The sequence below is a fragment of the Thamnophis sirtalis genome, unplaced genomic scaffold, assembly GCF_051295495.1.
Source record: "Thamnophis sirtalis isolate CommonGarterSnake01/CBP01778 unplaced genomic scaffold, rThaSir2_p1.2 scaffold_6, whole genome shotgun sequence".
Lineage (NCBI taxonomy): Eukaryota > Metazoa > Chordata > Lepidosauria > Squamata > Natricidae > Thamnophis > Thamnophis sirtalis.
In genome coordinates, this window is record NW_028261386.1 from 97,423,693 (window position 1) to 97,434,297 (window position 10,605).

Here is a 10,605-nt window from a genome sequence, read left to right on the forward strand (position 1 = left end):
TGGCATTGGCAAAATGGATTCTGCATACATTTAATTTTGTTTCTATTGATCTTTAGAATATCTACTCAACTTACTGATGCAATTTATGCACTTTATAGCTTCACAATTTTATGAGCAAATGAAAGTAAGTGATCTTTTTGCTGTTGGAATTAATGCATCTGTCTCCTTATTTAAGAGCTGCTGTGAAAAGATTTGGGGAAATTGTGACACCTTGGCATACCTTGATTAAATAATAAAATAGTGATAAAATAATGATAAAATAGTACAGTAGTGTTATTGGTTGAACAAAGTTCACTTATTTTCCCACAGCCAGATGTATTTTTCATCAATTCCTTGATTCTTTAGTCATTTACAACTGAATTAGACTTTCTACTGCCAAATGCTTTTTCAAAGTTAACAAAGAAGAGACATAGTGGCATGTGGACTTCTCGTGCTTATTCCATAAACTAGTTGAACATATGTAAGTGATTAATGGTTGAAAAGTCATTGTGAATGTCAACTTGTTCCTCAAACTGATGCTCATTTATATGTTTCACCAATCTGTTCACTATCATACATGCAGAGTTTGTGGATTATATAAATTAGCAGATGAAGTAGTCATTTATTGGGTTTCCTTTTTTTTAGCAGTAAGATTATTTTTATAATATCTCATTGGTTTTTCTACCAAGGTACATAAATTCATCTATTTGTTGTGTTTTTCCAACATGTATGTATAACTGTCAATTATTCATTTTCTCTGTTGAATACAATTACATCGAACTTGAATACATTAATTTTACCTCCATGTTTCTCATTATATATTACTTGTAAATCATTCAGATTATCAGCCAATAATATAGTGTCATTGACATAAAAAGCACATGTATATACAAATCACCAAATAACATACCACTAATGTTACCACAATAATTTTCTTGCTAATACTTTAGGCACCAAGGACACATCATAGTCTGTCTTAGTCCTTGCTCAATATTTCCTTTATTAAACAAGTTCATATGGTCATTTGGATGACATTGAACTATTTCCATGCCCTAATATTAAGCTGCCCTTCAAGAGCACTCAGAAGCTACACTGGTCCACAATGTAGCTATTCGGTAAATGATGGATGTGCCAGAAAGCAACTATACTGCTACTCCAAGAGCTTCAGTATTTGTAATTGGCTTCTCGGTGCAATTCAAGGTGCTGGCTGTCTCTTTTAAATCCCTTCATAGTTTCTGAGTATCTTCTGATGAAACTGAGTATCTTCTTTCAATAACATTTGCCTGCCCCCAAAAATTCAAGAAGGAAAGGCTTGTCATGTGTCCTCTCTATTCAAGATTATCAGCTTCAGAACCCATATAAATGTAACTTTTCAATGGATTGTCATTATAAATCTTTCCCATCCTTACTTTTTAAAAAAAATTGGTAAAAATCTGGCTGTTCCATCAAGCCAAGGGCATTGGATTGCTGTAATTTCCTCTTGAGTCATGGAATTCTTTATGACATGAGATGTCTTCTTTATTATTACTCTAGATGCTCCTATTTATGATTCTAGTTCCTTGTTATTGTTAAACTCTTAGTATGCTTTTAATCTCAATACTGATGGGGGAATTGTATCCACTCAGAGTTGTTAGATTGGAACAGCCTATAAGCCCTTTTACTAAATTAATATAGTAAATATGACTATAGGTTTATTATTTTGTACTTTAAAAGACTTTTATAGATAATGTGCTGGATAGAATCAAGATCTTCTTATGGACATAATAAATATTCAAGTAGAAATGATATCCAGACTGTTCTTGTAAAAATACAGTTTGCAGGCAAAGATGATGTTAGAGAAAAAACATGGAAGGGTGTTTAATACTTTGAAAATTATAAACATGTTAAGCTGGAGCATCTCATTATACCATAATTGTTTTTCCAGGAAGCTTCTGACAAAATTAATTTGGCAGGAGTAGAAGCAGGTTAGCTTGAGAGACATGGTCTTTCATAAATATCTTTTGTAATTCTGCCCCTTTTGCAATATATCTAAAACTGGACACCTAAAATTTGGAGATTTGCATAAGAATTTACACCTACTCATAGTTTTCTGTCTCTCAGAGGATCAGCAAAGAATATTCTCTTCACAATGCATATCTGCCAATATAGTCACAAACCTGGCTGAAAGATTTGTAACTGGGTGTGACTACATGGTAATAATGACCCAACAGTTAGAATATCTGCTTGATTTATTAACTTTTGTGAAAGAAAACTATGCTAACTCTTTCCCAGTAGAAACCTGAGCCTTTTCTTCAGTAGAAAGAACAAATGAAACACTAGTCAAAAGTGATTCAAACATGCAAACTTTCTCATAAAAAATTGGAACCATGTGTCAAAAAGATGAGTGATAATTACAGGAGATAAATTAAAGACTTATTTTCAGTGAAAGACTGCTGAGTCCTAATTGCTTTTGCATGAGAAAGAAATTAACTAATTGCTACCACTGGTCTCCAGAGTTTTCGATTAATAAAAGCCAGAACAGGTTTCCTCTCTATCCTACATTCCAATCTGCGTCAGCTAGTTTATTCCCAATGTGGTTAGCAAATGATCATGGAGATTCAAAACCAGACATTTTTGGGTTCCACCATGAAGTCACTGTATCGGCTCAAACACAAAGTAAAATAGATTTTACCAAATTACTTTATATAGCAGAATGGGAGGATCCCATATAAGTTCCCGCGTTTTTAAATGGATCTTTTAATATAACTATTGATTCCAATCCAGCTACAATCATGGACAGTTAGTAACAGCACACTACATTAGCATGTAACTACTCCAAATGTTGCCTGCAAACTTAAAATAATTTAAAATGTCAATGATGAAAGTGTTTTGAATAGTTGAAATCTTGTAGGATTAATTTTTAATTTTTGTAATATGTGTTTTCTTTTATGTTGTACGCCGCCCTGAGTCCTTGGGAGAAGGGTGGCATATAAATCCAATAAACCTAACCAGATTATCAACTGTCACTAGATTTTGATGCTCTCCTGTCAAAGCAATTTCCCACAATTCCAGGTTGACTAAGTATAACATGTTCTACAGATTATGGTTCAACAACTTATAAAGGACCACAAATTTCCACCTCAGCCTAGAGGCTGTAATGGCATATAGGAATGACCTTGGGAGACCAGACCCAGACCCAGATGCTGCCTAGGAAACGGCCAGATAAGAAACAGCATAGTCTGCATCTGGATAGAGGACAAGGCAAGAGGCTCAAAAGAGACCCTTCCTAATATCTCAGAGATAAAGAAGATGGGAGGAGAATTATATTTTCAAAATTGCAAGATTCAGTTAATATAACCTTAGAATAAAATAGAATTAGCTGATGTGCCACATTTTTGCCTGTCTACCTGGTATGGCTGACAGTGGCACAGGTCCAGATGCTCAGAACAACTTCCACAAAACATTTTATTATAAAAAAAATCTCAGAGATATCTAGATAGCCATGGTAGAAAGCAGAATGCTGAACTAATAGTCTTTAGTTTGAAAGATATTCTCAAATATCTTTATGTACTAAACAACTGTTGTTCCTGCTGCTGCGTATGTACAACAGTTGTTTAGTACATTAAGATATTTGAGAATATCTTTCAAACTAAAGACTAAAGACTCTATTAGTTCAGCATTCTGCTTTATGTTAATTATCTTAACATATGTGCGAGCATATGAGTGGTGGTGCAATGGTTAGAATGCAGTATTGCAGGCTAACTCTGCCAGCAGTTTGTTGCTGACCAGCTCAAGGTTGACTTTGCCTTCCATCCTTCCAATGTCAATAAAATGAGGATTCAAATTGTTGGGGGCAATATGCTGACTCTGTAAACCACTTAAGAGAGGACTGTAAAGCACCGTGAAGTGGTATATAATTCTAAGTGCTATTGCTAAGTGCTAAGCTTATCTAGCTACTAAATCTGCAACAAAAAAAATCTAATTTTTACGGAAGTACAAAATGACAGCTGAGCCTAATGCCATTTAAATATTCAGTATTTGCTCAATGTTTATGTTGACAAACCTCTGTGCAAGAATCTTGTCCCTGTTGCTTGGCCAAATGGTGGATATCTCCTTCCTAAATTATGAGAGAATTCCTCCAAATATGAATTAGGCTTCAGAAACTAGCAACTGTTTTCACTACCATAAATGGGGTACTGACTACCAGTGTCATGGCCCCATCAAATCCCAGTTCGGAGGAGGAAGAGAAGTTGGAACTGGGACCACCCAAAAGGGATGGCACATCTCCCCTAGAATGTGTGGAGAGTCCAGAGGTTGAGGACGATGCTGTCCCAGGCCCTTCACCTGACTCAGACTGGTTTAACCAGAGGGGAGGGGAGGGTGCCTTTGTGTTCATTAGGGACAATTGTTTCTTTGACATACACTTTCCCAGACTTCATGAACTCTGCTTCTTTGATTTTGGATCATGTTTCTGCCATGTGGACGCAACTTGTTTGTGGACTCTGGACTTCCTCCTTGCCTTCTGAATCAGCTCTGTTGACTATTGGATCTAATTTGTGGCATTGGATTCAGGGGTGGTATTCATTACATTCCCTACCGGTTCGCAAATGTGAGCATCCGCGCATGCGCTCAGCCTTCTGCACATGGGCTTTGGCTTTAAAAAGTGACTAAATAGGGCAGCATAGAGCCACGGTGGCTGGGCAGGCCCACTCATGATTTCCACTACCGGTTCAGGTGAACTGGTTTGAACCGGCAGAATACCACCTCTGATCAGGTTGCACTCATTGGGGTAGCTGCCTTTGGAAAAGTTTGGGGTGAAATTTTACTAGCAGTTGTAGGGCCATCTGTCACAGGATAGCAGTGCAATGAAAGACTTTATTCCTGCATGCATTTGCCTATGCTACCTGGGTCATCACAACCAGTTTGGCTGGCTTCAGAAAAGAGATAGACCAATTTATGAAATTTTTGAAGATAAATGGCTATTAGCCTTGATGTTAGTCTCTGCCTCTGGAGGATGTCACTCCTGGAAACTTCTTTGTTAAGTTGTTTGGCTATTGTGAGAACAGAATACTGAACCCAGATGGGCTTACGTTCTTATTTCTCTGCACTTAAAAGTCAATGAAAAACGAATGTATGAATGAATGTAAAGTTGTTTTGGCAATATTAAGAATATTTATTAAAGACATCAAATAAAGTGCTTCTCAAAACCAGACTGGTGATTCATTTCGAGTTAAAAACTCTAGTTCTCAGGATGTTGTCAGCTAGTAGTTTATCTAACAACTTAGTAAATTAAATATATTTTGTAACAAGATATATATTATATTGCCAAAAGTATTCGCTCACAACCAATGTTCCCTCTAATTTTTTTTCAGTGTGTGCGGAAAAGTATAGTGTTTGAGCGGCACATTTTTATGCCTGAGCACCTGAATTTTTTTCACAGATATTTCACAGAGCAATTGATTTATAGGATCCGAATTGGAATGGAGAAAAATGGTTTTGTGTGTGTGTGTGTGTGTGTGTCCGTGTGTGTGTGTTTGTGTGTGTGTGTGTGTGTTTGAGTGAGCGAGCGAGGGATCCGGTAAGGAAACTGTGCCTATTTAGAAAAGAAGGTAAATTATTGCAAACATGATTAGTCGAAGGTAAGTATGGGGACAGGTTGGGCGGTAGAGAGAAAGTGATAAAAGAGTGGGAGAGAGAAAGAGAGAAAGAAAAAAGAGAGAAGAGAGACAAAGACACAGAGAAGGAGAGAGAAAGTGACAGAAGAGTGAGAAAGAAGGAGAGACAAAGAGAGACAAAGAGAAAGAGGGTGAGAGAGTCAGAAAGAGACAAAGAGGAGAGAGAAGGGAGAAGGAGAGAGAAAGTGACAGAAGAATGGAAAAGAACTAGAGAGAAAGAGAAGAGAGACAAAGAGAAAGAGGATGAGAGACAGAAAGAGACAAAGAGGAGAGAGAAGAGAGAAGGAGAAAGTGACGTAAGAATGGAAAAGAAGGAGAAAGAGAGAGAAGAGAGGAAGAGGAAAGAGTAAGAGAGAACATCTCATTTCAACCCTGAGGTGCAAATATTCTCTTTGATTGGTAATTTTATTTGTCCATTTACTATCCAATACTCTCATTTCTCCTTAAGTTCATCAAGAATTCCCTTCTTTTTATTGAATTTATCACAATATCTTGAGAACAACTTTTTCAGCATAGCTTTACAACTATTTAAAATATATAGTAATTTAGGTCAGGTTTTCATAACATTAGTATTTATAAGTCACTAAGTGCAAAGAAACAGAACTCAGAAAGTTGGCTTCCTTTTTTGTAATTGCCTATTGCCTGCTTAATTTTCTACCTACATTTTTGATAACTGATATTCACGGTTGACCCAAGAAGCCCATTGTAGAAAGAAACCCTCCCTATGAACTTTGTTGGGATTCCATGGAATGAAGTTTGATCTTTTTCTCAACCATACAGTAGCATATTCTTTCTAAGGAAGATATAATCAAGATAGTCCATAATTGCCTATCAATCTAACAGTATGCTTGCACAGTGGAGACATGTATATACACAACACAGAGAGAAACAAATTTAACAAAGTGATAAGTCTGCCCACCAACTAACAAGAGAGAGAGAGAGAGAGAGAGAGAGAGAGAGAGAGAGAGAGAGAGAGAGAGAGAGAGAGAGAGAGAGAGAGAGAGAGAGAGAGAGAGAGAGAATGAATGAATCCCTCCTTCAGCCCAACACTCCAAGAGGCAACTCCTTCCAAGAGGCAACTTTCCCATTGTATGACTCGCTGTCCTAGACTCAAGGAGACCTTCTGCAGTCCCTCTCATCTGGCCAGGATGCCAGCGAGAGTGTTGGGCTGAAGGAAGGAGGGATACACACGCTCGCGCGCGCTCTCTCTCTCTCTGGCAAATGGCAAATCCGAGCAGCCGCTGCTGGGAGCCCATCCCTTGCCTTCTCCCAACCCCCAAATCCCTTCTTTCAGCTTCTTTCTGACTTATGGACCTAGAACTGATTGCTGTCTCCAGGCTGGCTCTCCTCTCCTATTATCATGGAAGGTGTCTCACAAAAACCACTGCGCGGCAGTTGGAAACTGCTGCGTGGTGTTTTGTTCCCACATGCACAGCCGCACAGCTTAGACTCTAAGCCTTAGAGGGAACATTACTCACAACTGAGTCTGATTATGTGGATGGGTGAGCAAATACTTTTGGCAATATAGCATATTTTTCAAAGTAGTGTATTAAGTTTCCAAATCAGGAATACTACACAAGAAATATGTGAGGCTGGCACTCAGCAAAGAAATTAGGCATATTTGTGTGTTTTCTGCAAGATGAAATCTTCCTACATCACCCAACTACTGAACTTCTGCCTAATGTTTGGAAAAGTACCTTTCAAGAAGAGTCCAGATTTACTACATTAGAAAAAGTGGTTTGAATATCATAACTTTTAGACTATGTTCATTATAGGTTCATTTACTAGTTGTTTATTTTCTTCGAATGATATTTAGTCATAATCATTTAGCAGATTTGTGTTCTCTGAATAAACAAAAGTGTGGAATTCAGTTTTCGGAAAAACTTTTTTTTTGTTTCAAACCACTATGGTAGCTGTATGCCAAATATGCTGCTCAGTTCATGCACAATATGCACAACTGGCACTCAAGGCAAGAAAAAATAAAGCAAGAAGACTATAATTAAAACTCATCAAATAAAACACATCAGTCTGAACTAAATTAACCACATTAGAAATAAATTCAGCAACAAAAGCAGCAAAACAGCCTCAAAAAAATGTTTCTACCAGCTAAGAGAGAACAATCAGGATGACTTTCCTTCAGAGGGAAATCCAAAGGGTTTGAAGAATTACTTTAAAAGCCCAAAATGTGTAACAAATTTGCCACATGAATTTGGATCCAGGAAGTTCCCAACAAATCACAAATACATGTGAAAAACCAAGCCAGCTACACCGTCATCTACTAAGCATGCTACTGGTAGTAGCCTCCAGGATTTCTAGCAAAGGTTTTTTTTCACAAGTGGCGATGCTGCTTTGGGGTTTAGACTTTAGATCATTTACAAATTGTTGATTTCAAAACCATCTTGATGTCAGATCTGAGCACCTTACCGAATGATAGCAGTGCTCTGCTTTCTGGTTGTTTTTAGCCATTTCAAGACGTTGTTCTTTGGAATCTGCCCAGTTATGCCTGATCAAATTTCATAGTGAAAAAGCAAATCAGCCTTTTGGGGTTAGTAAACACATCTGGAATGCAGAGAGGGTGAATTTAAGGTAAATGCTTTGGATCTCAAACAATGGAAGTTGGATCTCAAACAATGGAAGTTGACCTTATCCACAATAGCCCAAAACTATTAGTCAAGAAATAAATTTTGAGAGTTTTGAGAAACTGATGTTGAACTATATTATGGCTAGTCTTCCATCTACTTTGGATCCATACCAATTTGCATATAGGAGAAATAGATCAACTGATGATGCTATGTCTATTGTTATCCATACTGTATTAAACCATTTGGAACGACAGGGAACATATGTAAGGTTGCTATTTGTGGATTATAGCTCTGCTTTTAGTATCATTCTACCCAACAGGTTGTTTCTTAAAATGTCCAATTTGGGTATAAATCAGAGAATTTGTTTGTGGGTAAAGGATTTTCTGACAGATAGGCCACAGTCAGTAAGGATGGGATCTCACCATTCTTCTACTCTGATATTAAGCACAGGAGCCCCCCCCCCAGGGTTGTGTACTAAGCCCCTTCCTCTATTCTTTGTACACACATGACTGTATAACACCCACACAATTATTAAATTTGCGGATGACACAACAGTGGTGGGGCTCATTGATAAGAACAATGAGTCTGCTTATAGGAAGGAAGTACACGGGCTGACATTGTGGTGTAAAGAAAATAATCTTACACTTAACACCCAAAAAACTAAATAACTTATAATTGACTTCAGGAAGAAGAGAGATGTACATTTACCATTGTAAGTAAATGGCGAGGACGTGGAGAGGGTTGGTAGCTTTAAATTTCTGGGCATTTATATCTCAGAGGACTTCTCATGGACCATGAATGCTAACATGCGTGTGAGGAAGGCACAGAAGAGGCTGTACTTCCTGAGAATGCTAAGGAAGATATATCTATCTCAGCATCTACTTCTGTCCTACTATCGCAGCACCATTGAGAGTGTCCTGACATAAGGCATTCTTACATGGTATGGGAGCAGCTCTGCAGCAGACAAAAAAGCTCTACAGAGAATTATTAAAACTGCCCAGAATATCATCGGGCTCCAGCTACCAGCCCTGGACGACATCTTCACATCTCACTGTTTGAGGAAGTTGCATAACATCCTCAGAGACTCTTCCCATCCTGCTCACAATCTTTTTAGACTGTTGCCTTCTGGCAGAAGATACAGAACAATTCAAACTAGGACCACACGTTTTCTGAATAGTTTTTATCCCAGAGCTATAATTGCACTCAACAACGAACTAAAGGGTCACCATCAGTGAGCTATTGGACAGCACTACTTGGTCTGTTATGTGGATGTTTGGGTGATTCAAGGGCGGAGTTTTTTTGTTTTTTGTTTGTTTTTTGGTGGGTAGGAGTGTGTTTTGGGGATTGTTATGAGTTTGCAACTGGTCTCTGGCTGTCACGTAAATTTCGTTGTATGTGTAAATGTACAATGACAAATAAAGTATATCTATATAAATTCACAACATTAGTCAAACTCTTCTTCTTCCTAGCATATTCCCGCAGGTGCAGTCTCCACTTTTAGGCTCAATGAATGCTACTTAGCATGGTCAGCTGCGTCTCCAGGGCGTAGGTCTGCGGCTTGCATATATTTGTTGATGGTGTCTTGCCATCCCTGTTTTGGATGCCCGCCATTGACTTCTAGATGGTAGGCAATCTTGGCAACGGTGGAAGGTGCTGATGTCTGGATAAGACCATACCAGCAGAGCCGGCCTTCTCTCATCTTCTTTATAATTGGTGCCACACCAAAATGCTGTTGAATGGTGTCATTTGGGATGTAGTCAAGAAGGGAGATGCCCAATATCCAATGGAGCATTTACATTTCCTTGGCATGGAGATAGATTTCAGCCCCTGTTGTTGCTGTCCAGCATTCGGTGCCATACAGTGCAACAGGGCAGATGATTGTCTTGTAAATTTTAGTTTTGAGAGGTTGGCATTCATCTGTCACACAGTACACCAGTGAGTTACTACACACTCTCACTAACGTACTGACATCCAATGGATTCCAAAGAAATAAGATTACCAACCTAATCCAAAAAGAAACCCCCACTAAAATCCAAGATAGAGAACAAGAAAATGGAAAAGCCCTGCTCCCATACATAAAAGGCACCACAGACAGAATCAGCAAAATCCTCCACAAACACAACATCAAGACAGCATTCTGCACAAACCCAAAAATATCCACCATCCTAAGAAAGCCCAAAGACAAAATTGAGTTAGAAAATCAAGGAGTATATGAAATCCCACCTGCCCCACATACATCGGACAAACCAACAGAAGAATAAGTGCATGCATTGAAGAACACAAAAACGCAATCAGAAAAGAGGAACCAACTTCTTCCCTGGTCCAACACCTTAAAGCCACAGGACATAAAATTGACTTTAAAAAGACCAAAACTATTGCCAAGGCTGAAC